This window comes from Macaca mulatta, chromosome 6 (assembly GCF_049350105.2).
Source record: "Macaca mulatta isolate MMU2019108-1 chromosome 6, T2T-MMU8v2.0, whole genome shotgun sequence".
Lineage (NCBI taxonomy): Eukaryota > Metazoa > Chordata > Mammalia > Primates > Cercopithecidae > Macaca > Macaca mulatta.
In genome coordinates, this window is record NC_133411.1 from 157,804,215 (window position 1) to 157,817,637 (window position 13,423).

At 41.7% G+C, this 13,423-nt stretch overlaps 1 protein-coding gene across 1 annotated transcript in view; it reads left to right on the forward strand.

The window, feature by feature from the left end:
* ADRB2 (adrenoceptor beta 2) overlaps positions 1–13,423 on the forward strand; it is a 132,454-nt gene that overhangs the window by 19,994 nt on the left and 99,037 nt on the right. The gene's annotated exons all lie outside the window — the stretch shown is intronic.

Here is a 13,423-nt window from a genome sequence, read left to right on the forward strand (position 1 = left end):
CCGTCACCCTAATCGGATGCCTTTGCAACATGTACCACTATCTGTATCACTGCTCATTTATTCATTGTTCATGTTTATTGTTTGCATCCAATCACTGGAGAGGAAGCTGCAGGAAGGCTGGGATTTGTCTCCATTTCCAGTGTCTAGAACATAATTGGTTCATAGTTGATACAGAAAAAAATTTTGTTGAATGACTAAACAAACAAATACATATTGAAGGAAATTGGAAAATGCAGGATAGTATAAAATGCAAATAAAAATCACCCATAACTCCTCGATCTGGTATTACTTTTGTTAACATTTTTTAGGATTTCTTTTTTTCAGGTCTCTTTTCTGTTTGTACACATATGCTATTCAGTATGCATTTAATAAAATTGAGACTACGCTAAATTATGGTTTGTCTCTTGCTTTTTTCCAGTTATTATATGATATTTGCATGTGTTAGGAAATAATGTCTTTAAGTGCTATTCTAAGTGTTGCAGAGTATTTCATATACATTTTTCAAAATTAAGCATTTTCCTGTTGTTGGACCCTGATAATTTAATTTTTTCTTTTTTCTAATTGATCTGCCCTCTCCAAACCATTCTAATAGCACTTGGCTTTTATGATACTTGTAACTGTTCCTAGCTGTGAGTAGTTGTGTAAAAGACGTTCATTTCTTTCGGGGGAATACCAATAGACCCGTCCTTAATTTTGTACGTTTTCTGTGGTCTCTTTCAGTGGGGATTGACTTTGTTGATGACCCAGTTATTAAGTCAAAGATATGTGGTTAGCCACGAGTTGAGTTTCTAACATTTCCTGATTGAAAGATAAACTAACATGAATGGAGGGATAGAGGTAAGTCCTAATCACGTCTAATGCAGACTTTTAACCAGGAACATTTTCCTGTTGAAATTAATCAACACTCAGGAACAGAAAAGTAAAAAGTTTCCAAATCCTCATAGAACTATAAAATCTTAGCAAACTGAAAGGAATATTAAAGGTAACAAACTCCCTCAATTTAAATAAGCAGGAAACTGAAACAGAAGGGGGCACCATCTTGTCCAGAGTCCTATAGCAAATAATGGTGGAGCCAGCCCAAGAAGAGACAGCAAAGCTCTTCACACCTCAGGCCAGAGTAATATCCATACAGATGAACTGAGATTTTGCTGCATAATAAGTTTCAGGCTGTAGGTGACCAAGATAAAAGACAAAAATTTAAATTATAATGTCTTACAAAAATCTATTGAGGAAGAATTGTAGTTGATTGTCCAATTATTAAGCTCACTTAATTGGGATACCCTTCATCCTAGTCTCCAAATTTTTCTGAAGATGCACCCCATTTACTAACATTTGTTAACACACCCTTAGTATCTGTGTATGTATTATGCCCAGATTATACACATACCACTGTGATAATATACTATGTATATATTTAAACATACAAAAATAAACATTTTACCAGAAGGAAGAAAAACAAAACAAATAGTTGTTTTATTATTTTTCCTTTATGTGAATAAGTTGTGTTTCCTGCTCCCTGAGGAGCCTGCAACACATTTTGGAAACTGCCGCTCAACATCATTCTTTTTCACACAAAGGGTCATGACTTATTAGTGAGCTGTGAAATCAAATCAGCAAGTTGTAGCCACCATATTTTAAATGAATTGTCATACAACAGATAAAAAATAATAAGTGGATTACAGGTGATAAGAATGGCTGTTGTTTATGGCACATTTTTTCAATTACAATCATGTGTCACTGAATGACAGGGAAATGTTGTACAAACATCGTATTGAATATTTACACCAACCTAGATGGCATAGCCTACTACACACCTAGACTACGTGGGATAGCCTATTGCTCCCAGGCTACAAACCTGTACAGCATGGTACTGTACTGAACACTGTAGGCAATTGTAACACAATGGTAAGTACTTGTGTAGCCAAACATATGTAGGCACAGAAAAGGCACAGCAGAAATATAGAATAAAAGATTAAATATGGTACATCTTTACAGGGCACTTACCATCAAGAGAGCTTGGTAGTCTGTAAGTTGCTCTGGGTGAGTCACTGAGTGAGTGTGAAGGCCTAGGGCATTACTGTACACTGCTGAAAGCTTTATAAATGCTGTACTAAATTTATACACTAAATTTGTACACTAAACTTACAAAGAAATATTTTCCTTTCTTCAATAACAAATGAAACTTAGCTTATTGTAACATTTTTACTTTATAAACTTTTTGACTTTTTAAAAATTTTTTACTCTTTTGTAGTAACACTTAGTTTAAAACACAAATTGTTTTGTGTTGTACAAAAACACATTGTGCAGCTGTACAAAAGTATGTTATTTCCTTATATCCATATTCTATAAACTTTTTTCAATTTTTAATTTTTTTTTTTACTTTTAAAATTTTGGGTTAAAAACTAAGACACAACCACACACATTAGTCTAGACCTACACAGGATCAGGATCATCAAGATATCATGAGGCGATAGGAATTTTTCAACTCCATCATAATCTTATGGAGCCACCATAGTATATGTGGCCCGTTGTTGACTGAAACGTCATTATGCCATGCATGACTGTACCTGTGGGAATGAGTGTATGTGTGGTTTGCATGGAGGGAGGTGGCATACTGGGTGACTCTGTAAAGTGCAAATCCACCCAAATGAGCAATTTGATATTCGTATATTACTTCCATAATCTCTAACCTCACCACCCATCTTCAAATTTAATCCACACGACATCCCTATGATAAAGATATTCCTACACATGCCATGTAAGTGATCAAACTGTGGCATAGGTTAAATAACTTGCCCAAGTTTATATGGCCTGGTACAGGCAGGATTTAGGCAGCTGAATCCACAGGTGCTGCTGAACGACCAGGAGACCTGCTGCCCAAGTAACTGCAAAGTGGGCACCGAGGACTATCGAGGACCACAGGTCGAGTCCCACCTCTGCCAACCTAGTTTGTTAGCCATTCCTTTCTTCCTTCCTTCCTTCCTTCCATCCTTCCTTCCTTCCTTCCTTCCTTCCTTCTTTCCCTCCCTTTCCTTCTTTCCTCCTTCCTTTTCTATTCTTGCCTGCCAGCTTTCTTCTTTCTACCTTTCTTCCTCCTCCTTCCACCTTTCTTCCTCCTTCCTTCCTTCTCTCTGTCTCTTCTATCCTCCACTAAGTATTAGTTTTTCACAAACTAGATTTGGGGAAAGATTTCTTGGAGCTACAGGGGATCTTAGAGATGACCGACTCCAACTTCTTCATTTTTGAAGATGAGGAAATGGAGATCCAGACAAGGGAAGGGTGTCACCATCAGCTTGTGTCACAGCTAGGGTGAGAACCCACTTCCTCTTCCTCCTCATCCATCAGTCTTTCCTCTGTACCAGCTTTATGCTGCCCTATAAACAGTCCACACTTAGCAGAGTCTGCCCCTGGGCTCTCTTTCCATGAGTACTAAGAATTCATGTTAATCCACATAGAGAATTGAGAGATCGGAGCCTTCAATAAATGCCAACCAATATTTACAGTGTACTGTCTGTCAGCACAGTGCTGTGACAGTGCTGGGGATAAAACAGCACAGACACCAGGGCATCAGCTCCCACCCCCACACTGCTTCATGTACTCTCAGGGCACAGAGATGCCTCATTCTGTGCTCTTATCACATTGACTTGTGTCATCTTTTGATTGTCAGTCTCTCCCACCTAACTGCGAACCTCCTGAGAGCAGAAGCCCTTTTTCTTTCTTTGTTTTCTCAGCACTCCATATCCTATTGCATAAATCAGGACCTGGCACATAATCAGTGCTCCATAAGTAATGGTTGAATAAATGAATAAATACATAGCACCTGTATTAGTTTGCTAGGGCTTCCATAACAAAACACCACGGCCTGGGTGGCTTACACAATGGAATTTATTTTCTCATGGTCTTGGAGGCTGAAAGTCCAAGATCAAGGTGCCCGTAGGGTTGTTTCCTCTGAGACCCCTCTCCTTGGCTTGCTGGTGGCAACCCTCTTGCTGCCTCTTCATATGGATTTTTCTCTGTGTATGCACACACTCCTAGTATCTCTCTGTATGCCCTCATATCCTCTTCTTATAGGGACACAAGTCAGATTGGATTAGGGCCCACACTAGCAGCATTGTCTTAACTTAATCACCTCTTTAAAGGCCCTACCTTTAAATATGGTCACATTGTGAGATACTAGGGGTTAGGGCTTCAACATATGAATTTGGAGGGAATACAGTTAATTCAGTCCATAACAGTCTCCTGGCCTTAACTAGTTCACTGTAGCACACAAAAACATAAGAAGACAGCACAGTAACTGCTCTAATAAGAAAGAAAAAAGCCTGGTGAGACACATATAATGGTTCCATATATGCACCGGGTCACCGCTAGCTTGTGGCAGGGCTAAGGTGAGAACCCACTTCCTCTTCCTCCTCATCCATCAGTCTTTCCTCTGTACCAGCTTTATGCTATAATTATAATGGCTGTATCACTGAGCATCACCATGTACCATGTATTGTTCTAGGCATAGAATGTATTGCCTCAGATAATCCTTGCCAGTATTAAATGTCCACAAATATTGCTAGTGCCTGCAATGTCAATCATTGTGCTAAAGCTATATCATAGTGGAAAGACTCTCACTGCTTAATAGGAAAATGCAGACGCACACACACTCAAACACACACACACACCAGTGGTATGCTGTATCTGCCCATTTCTGCCAGGTTTATGGCTCTCATAATATTTGTTCCTCAGCCAGGTAATTTAGTCGGTTTTCAATTAGGAAAGTAGGAATCATTCTAGATCTTTCAACATAAGAAATTTAATGTATGTAATATTAATATCAATGCTTCACAGGTGAAGAAATTGAGGAATAGTCAGTAAGTAAGTGTGCAATTCACACAGCTAGTAGATTGCTGCTCCAGGGCTTTCAACCCATTATTCTGGCTTCAAAGTCCCCTCTTTTAACCGGAACCCCATACTTCCCCTCAATAGTAGGAAGTCTTATTTTTTTTTATCCCAACAGGAGAAGGGATCTGAGACCATAGCAGACAGGAGAGAAATTAAGCAGAGCTGCAAAGTGGGGTAAAGAGAACACAGAGAAGAGACACAGAGAAAACAGGATGGCATAGGTCCGGGTTCGTAAGCATCTGGCTGACTAGGCGGCATAGAGGGCTGGTGAGTGAGGTGAACTGGCCAGTAAAATGAGGATGGAGAGGTAAGCTGGGGCCAGAATAAGCAAGGTCTCATTTGATGTGAATATAAAATTGGGCTTGATTCTCTAAATGCTGGTGAGCTAATGATCTTGCAGTGAGAGATCATTTAATCTTACCTCCTCATTTTGCCAATCAAGCAACTGAGGGCCAGAGAGAAATGACTTTCCCAAGACTACAAAGCAAGTTAGTGGCAAAACTGGGGCCAGCGACCAGGTCTCCCATGACTGGTACCATCCAACTCTGTTAAACAATTCCTGCATAAGTGTCTGAAAACTGAAATAATTTAAAAGAATGCTTCTTTCCATGTTTTCCCATGTCTTTCACCCAGTTTTCACATCCCCCCTTTTTTAGGTAATTAAACTTTTTCCTAAGTTTCAGCTAATTAATAGCTTCCCATCTAAAATAACTCCTATGGTTCGAAGCCAGAATGATTTTACAGAAATTGCTAATGATGCAGTTTTCCTGTGTGGCTCAGTTGTATGTGGCAGAATGGCTCACAGGTACATTTTATAGACTAGAAGTACCTGTATTTCTTCTGTTTAGGTCTAACAGATACTTAGAGATATGGAGATAAACTAAACAGCCACTCTGGCTGGGTTTGTTTTACCAAACAAACATATCAAGTTCACAAACATTTGCTGGTGTCTGGTATATGCCAGGCACTGTGCTAGAGTCCCAAGATCCAAAGATATATGAGCTCAGTTCCAGTTGAAAAGGCTCTTGCTGTTTAGTAGTAAAATGCACATACATCCACATACACACACGTCTGATATGCTGTCTTAGGGCTCCTCAGAGTAGTGGTTCTCTAGCCAGGTGACTCAGTCTGGGTCCAGCCAGGAAAATGTAAACCACTCTTAAGTCTTTCAAAATAAGGAATATAAGGAACTGGATGCACAGGTAATGAAAAAGCTGAAAAGCCAAACAAGATGGTAAAGCACCACAGATATTAGCAACAGCAGGAAGATGCTACTGCCCCTGAGCCTGGAGGGACACAGGAACAGGTAGTGTTACTAGATTTGGGAGGCCAGGACATTTGTCAGGATCACGTGAAGCACTGAGCACTGAGCACATGAAGCCATTGCTGGAGATTTCACCAGAGGCAGAGAGAGAAGAGAAGAAACACCCAACTTCTCCTCTCCCCTCCTTCGGTCTTTTATCATTGACTCCCATCAGCCAAACCTGCCTTGAAGCAACAGGGTACGGGATCCTGTAGTATTCAGGTCCCGGGGATGCTGAGCAGAGCTGGAGAATCATGAGGAAGGGAGCCAAGAGCAAGTGGCAGCTGCATGGCACACCAGGTGATCTTGGGCAAAGCGCTTAGTCTCTCAGTCTTAGTTTCCTTGTTGGTAATTTGAGAAAAATAACACCTCTCTGGTTTGTTATGAAACCAACATGAAATAAAGTATGTGTAGGCATTTTATAAGCTTCAAAAAGTATGTATACAAATGTAAGGACTTTTATTCTTTGTTTTAACTCAATGTTTTAGATTTTAGGCTCTGGGGGGAAAAAAAGAAGTGAATGGTGTTTGGGTGTCACCAGGAACTTCATAATGCCTAGGTAATTATCAAAGTAGAGGAAAATATCCTTTAATTGTACTGCTTGTTATCTCACTCTGTCTCTCTGGTCCATCTGTGAAGACCATTGAGTGATTTTGAGGAAATTGGCACGTAACTGAAAGGATGTCAGAGTATATTCTCGGTCCTATTTGGAGATTTGTCCATGGTTTTGAGTCAAAAAGTGACAAGAAATAGGATTCTAGAAATTACTTCAAGACCACTTATTCCACTCTTTTAATTTCAAAGAGGACCAGAGGGGAGAAGGGATACAGGCACATGGCACAAGCTCAGTAAATCTCTCCTAAAGGAATTTACACAATGACACATGCCAATTTCTTCACTGAGAGAGACCTAGAGCCCTGGAAGACCCTCACTCCCTCCTTGACTGGCCCTCTCTTCCTTGGACTTTAGGAGTTCAAATCAGTCTTATGTAATAGTTTGTACTTTCAACTTTTCTTTCTTCCTGTTTCATTATTTTTAGGCTTCCTTTCTTTCCTTTTAGTCTTTTATCTCTTCTTTCTAATCACTTTGACTCCTCAATTTCATGGACTTTTTCCTATATATTATGTTAATGGACGATGAAAGCTTAGCATTAAGCTATTTCTATTTTAATTTGAGAGAGTGCAAGATTTTCCTCAATAACTCAATTCCCCTTTGTGTTAGATCATAAAGTATGTCAAACTCTTTGAGACTAGCTTTTCTCCCAACCCCAGGCAGTATTACCACTTTTTTTCTTTCTTTCTTTTTCTTCTTCTTCTTCTTTTTTTTTTTTTTTTTTTTTTTTTTTTTTTTTTTTGAGACAGAGTCTCTCTCTGTCACCCAGGCTGGAGTGCAATGGTGTGATCTCAACTCACTGAAACTTCCACCTCCCGGGTTCAAGCAATTCTTCTGCCTCAACCTCCCAAGGAGCTGGGATTACAGATGCCCGCCACCATGCCTGGTTAATTTTTTGTATTTTTAGGAGAGACGGGACTTCGCCATGTTGGCCTGGTGGTCTCAAACTCCTGACCTCAGGTGATCCACCCACCTTGGCCTCCCAAAATGCTGGAATTACAGACATGAGCCACCACACCCAGCCTGATCCTTTTCTTTCTACTGGCACAAAGTCCAGGCCACAGCCAGAAATGTTGACTAAATGCTGGCGTACTCACACCTGGCCCATGAGAATGGCAATAATTCTATCTGATACAATGTGGTTTGACCCTATAGGCAAAAGTGATCCTATTTTCTTTAACTTTTGATGCATTTCGGGGCAGTTGTTAAGTGAACAATAAAGTTTAGGGTGTATTCCTCACTGTGGAAAGACTGCTTTGATTGCCTCTAAGTTTCCTTCTAGCTCTGACATTTGAGAACTCAGTATTATTCCACCAAAGAAAGCCTAGTATGGTCACAAAAGCCCTAAGATAGTAATGATCTCCTGAGTGACTCATGGAATTCCCAGTGGTCCACTGTGAATTGACATTTTACGGGTACAGAGACTGTGGCATCTTAAAATGTCAAAGCTGGAAGAGCGTCAGTCATTATCTACTACCAGTGCGTTCAGGAGTCTGGGACCTGAAGCTTAATGGTACCTACTCACTGAATCCTTCAACGGAGATTTATTTTTATTGTTCTCATGCCATGTGCCAGGCATTGTAGTAGGTCCTGAGGTGCAGTAATAAATAAGATAGATGAGGTGCTTCACATATACCAGTGAGGCAAAATGCATGATAACAAGGAAAAGATAATAAAGTTTGTAATATTTGCTTAAAAGATATAAATAATGTCATGGATTTATTCACTGTGTTCAATGGACAGTGAATAACTTGGCGGGAGGGAGATGACTGCAGAAGTGACTCTTAAGACAAGATCTGAACCTTGAGAAGAAACCAGCTGTGGAAACCAGAGTTTAAAAAAAAAAAAAGATAGGCAGAGAAAATGAGATATGCAAAGTCCCAGAGGCAGGAAAGAACTTGGTATATTTAAGGAGTGGAGAAGCAGCCAATCTGGCTAGAATTAAATAGAAGAAAATAAGTATGAGGAGTGGCTGGAGGAGTTGGCTGGGGCCAGATCAACCTCATAGACCCTAGTAAGGAGTTTTGGTTTCATTCTAAGAGTGGGAAGACTGAAGGCTTTTCTGCAGATAAGTGCCATGATCTGGTCTACATTTCTTAAATACACCTCTGAGTGCAGTAAGGAAAATGGTCTGTGGGAGAGAGAATGAGGCTATTGCAATAGTCCAGACAAAAACTATCTATCTATATCTATATCTATATCATCTATACACAAAATTGGAATAAGTGGAGCTGGAAAGAAGTAGAGGAGTTTGAGATATGCTTAGGAAGCAGAGCCTATAAGACATGCTGATCATTTGCATATATGAACGGAGAGAACTAGAGGAATAACAGACTTCTAGATTTTGGAGCAATTGGATGAATGGAGGTACTGTTATTGATGTAATGAACCTTAGAAGTGGGTGGGATCAGAAAGACCTATTTGCTTTAAAAGGAAATGGGGAGTGGACAGGTACGTTGGCAGCATAAGTACTGGAATAACAGCACATCTCATCCATGCCTTAAAAGAATGTGAAACTTTGAATTTACAGCAATGGTATTCAATAGGTATGGCTTTGCCCCTAAGGGACATAGACACCAAGGATGCTGCTAAATATCCTCCAATGCACAACACAACTCTCACAACAAAGCATTATCTGGCCAAAAATGTCAATAGGGCTGAGGTTGGGAATCCCTACCTTACAGGTGGCCTTTTTGGCTTTTATGCAAATAAAGTCCCAGAGAAGATGATTCTGGAAGATGTCACTGCAGATAAGAGTATGAGGGAGGGACCTGGATTAGCCTCTGTGGTGGAGGCTGGTGGGAGCTGGTGAGTTATGGGATTCGCAGAGTTTTCCTGTGAGTGGAACAGTCTCCAGGAGAGGGTCTGAATCCTCTGGGGCCTTGGAAAGAACAGAACATTGATTGAATTCAAGTAGAAGGCCCTGGACTCAGTGGGAGATGAGGTGGATACGCTGTCTAGTGAGAACTCAACTGAGCAAGAGGATCGATGGCCGTGAGTCTGGGCAAAATCAAGTGTTTCCAGGGGAAGAAAAAGAGCACGGGAATCCTAAGGGACGTGGGGAGAGGGAATGGGAACTTCTGTTTGAATCCAAGCTTCTTGGGGCAGGTTTTCAAACTAGAGGTCATCGAGACTCTATTAGTTCTCATGCCTGCCTACACAGTAAAATCACCTGGTGAGATTTTCAATGTACTAATGCTCCAGCTGGGCCCCCACCCCAGAGACTGTGATGAAATTAGTCTGGCTTAGGGCCCCAGTACTGGAATTTTAAAAGCTACTCCAGATACTCTGGGTTGAGAACTACCGTTCTAAGCATTGTACACTCTGATGCCTATGGGGCCAGACAAGTAAAGGAAAAGAGGGACAGGGTAGGTAGGCCCTGCCTAAGTGGGCAGCCTCTGCTCAACCGTTGCCCGCTCTTGCCTTGTAGAAATCGGTGCTGTGTTGCCAAATCTTCCTGTCCTCTTGTTTTTTTGGTTGTGTTTTGTTTTTGGTTTTTTCTGAGAAGCCTAAAATCCAGAATTTTTAAAATGTTGGCTCTAAATATTGTGAAACCCCATGCCAAACAAAACATGTCCGCAGAGCACATGTTGGGCCTCTGGGCTGTCATCTAGCAACCTCTGACCCAGCCCAGTCGTTTTCACACTTTTTTTTAACCACAAGAGGTTTTCTCCAAACAGCTTGTTTTGTAGAACTGTTATAAATTAAATAAACTTAAGCAGAACCTTGGTTTGGAGCAGGACAGAGACACACTCAGCCTCTCCTTCCAGCCCAGGGCAGTTCTTAATGCTGCTCCTGAGACCCTCCGGTTCTGGGGAACTTCTCTGGTCCATTTGCCAGATGAGAAAACTGAGGCCTTCATAATACAGTCCTGGAGCAGAACCTGCCCCACTGGGCCACTTAGAAATATGTGTGGGGACCTTTGGAGACATATGTGTGGGGACCTTTGTCTCAATGACAAAGTTGGCACTACCTGACACTCAGTGACTGGCAGCCAGGAATACTAAACTTCCTGCAATGTCCAAGACGATAAAGAATTACCCTACACAAAATGCCAATCACTCCCTGCTGGGAAACACCAGATGTGGAAGTGGAGACCCAAGAGAGGGAACATCATCTGGCACGATCATGGCAAGTACACTCTAGAACTTTGGCCTCTGCCCCAAGGGCTTAAGAACTTTCATCTTCACCCATAAGGAGGGGTCACTGGCAGAGCTGAGTTGGTCATACTCCAAAACACAGGAGAAAAAGAGATATTTTAAAATTAAAGCCAGGTAACCTCTTGAGGTGGGACAGCCATTACGTTAAAAGGCTAAGTGCCAGGTTTTGAGAAGGAACTTGAAAGGAAATGGGGACTGTGGTATCTTCGGCCTGGGCCAGGGTCCAGTGGCGGGTACTGGGAGGGGACGGATCAGCTGCAGCAAGGAGCAGAGGTGCTGGGACATGCTGGAGTCAGGGCAACTGCACAGATTTGCTGGCTCCATGGGTCATTTAATCCCTAGGCCAAAATATGCCAAGTTCAAAAATAGGATGTGGGAGTAAAAGGTGAAAGGAGGGTGTCCCCAACACTCCAAGGAAACAGAGCCAAAAGAAAAATCATCTTCCTATTTTTGTCATCACAATGCCACACATTGTACAGACTTTCACTGTTTGTAAAACCATTACAACAGGATCACCTTCTCAAGAAGTGCCAGGCAAGGGGAGCAGTATCTCTGTTTTACAGGCAAGGAAATGGAGCCTCAGGTTCATATTTATCTGGCACCTACCCTTTCAAGATCTGAGTTTATTTGTTTATGCTTACTTTCAACATCCACATGATGAAGGTCAAGGGAGGGATTCCTATTCTTGGTGTGTAGATTAGACTAGCAGTTCCCAAACTGTGGTGGGCATCAGAGTTACCTGGGAAACTTGGTAAAAACACAGCAGGCCCTATCCGATTAGAAGAAAGGGAGGCTGTGTCTCCTTCACGCTATCAGCACTCACTCCAGGTGATTCTGATCATCACCAATACCCCAACAGGTCTAACCTAGGTCAACAAGACAAGACCACTTACACAGTGCTTGGATGTCACAACAATGTCAAATTACTACATGGGTCTAAATATTTCTCCTCTCAGCTAGTGATGGAGCTGAGGCAACATCCAGTGGTGTGCTAGTCAGCCAGCTCTCCATGAGGGGGGATCCCTGACTTGTAGTGTTTGTCTATTTCTATGGTGTAACTACTGGGGTCATGGCCAATTTCAAAGTACTGAGGTGACATCACTAAACGTGGAGTTGAGAAGAGTTGCACATAATTAGCTCTTTTGAGACAGTCTGAGCCAGCTTCAGTGTGCATCTTTTGTGTCTCATCTTCAAAGATGGTGATCTTTCCCCTAAAATATCCAGAGCTGGGATGTGGGACAGACTCATGACAGTAACAAGGCGTGCCTGTTCTGTAACATCATTTTCAGGGGACAAGAACATCGATTACTATTATTCTACCATTATCTTTGAAAAGAAATAGACATAATTTTGAATTTCAACTTTGTGACTATTGACTGTGTGATGTTGAATGAGTCTCAGACCTCTCTGGGCATCATATTTCCCACACTTAAACTAGAAATAATAATACATTCCTCAAAGAAAAACCATAAAGGCCCAAGGATGTGATATATGTAAAATATGTAAGACAGTCCTTGGCAACTAGTTGTACACAATAAAGGTTTGTGCCATTCTCATCCCCTCTCACATCCTTCACATTTTGAAACCTAGAAAGTACCTCATCACTCTTCCCATCTAGATGCCTTGCTAGTGAATCAGAGACTCAAGAAGGGCAAGTGCTTTGCTCAACAAATCATAGGCAGCTGGTATGGAAGCCACCTGGCATGAAAAAAATTGTCATTAGGTTATAGTTTTCTTTCTGCAGACCAACCTGGGAGTCAAGCTGTGGAAATTCTGCACGTTTGCATTGGAACGATTTTGTCACGATCACTTTCCTTGTAAAAGTTTTGATAGTGATGTCTGGAGCCTTTTTGCCTTAGCAGCCTGGGCTTTGGAATTGGGCTTGCCCTGTAGCAGGTCACTTGCACCTTTCTGCCACAGATGACGGAAACGTTTAAAGTTGTGGATTGTGTCTCTGCATCCTCTTCCCTTCACACCAGCTAATGTGTTTTTCATTTCTCTTGGCTGGCTCAATTTCCCACATGTTCTCCCAAGCTCTTCCTCTCCACTCCCCAGGGCTTCCCACAACAAACCTGCGTGCTTTGGCGTCTTAGTAGGAGGGGCTGCTGAATTTATACCGGATATGCCTTTGGCCGTGTTTATCAGCCCTGGCCCAGGCTCTCTTAGCTGAAGGTGGCTGAAGCAGAGGGTTTTGACTATTCAGGTGGCCCCAGCCTGCCTGCACCCTATCCCTGAAAGCAATCTGCCAATTCGGCCTGAGAGGATGGAAACTTCCAGCTCTGCTATCTGTTTGGGACCCCCTGAGCAAAGACCTTCTCTTCTACACATCAGTTTCCTCATCTGTGAAAACAACAATAATAGTATCTTTGTTTTATGTGAACCACTTTGCTTTTCACCATAGTTCCTTTACTGGTGGCTTCCCATTTAATCTCCATTACAGCTTGTGAAGTAGGGGATACTA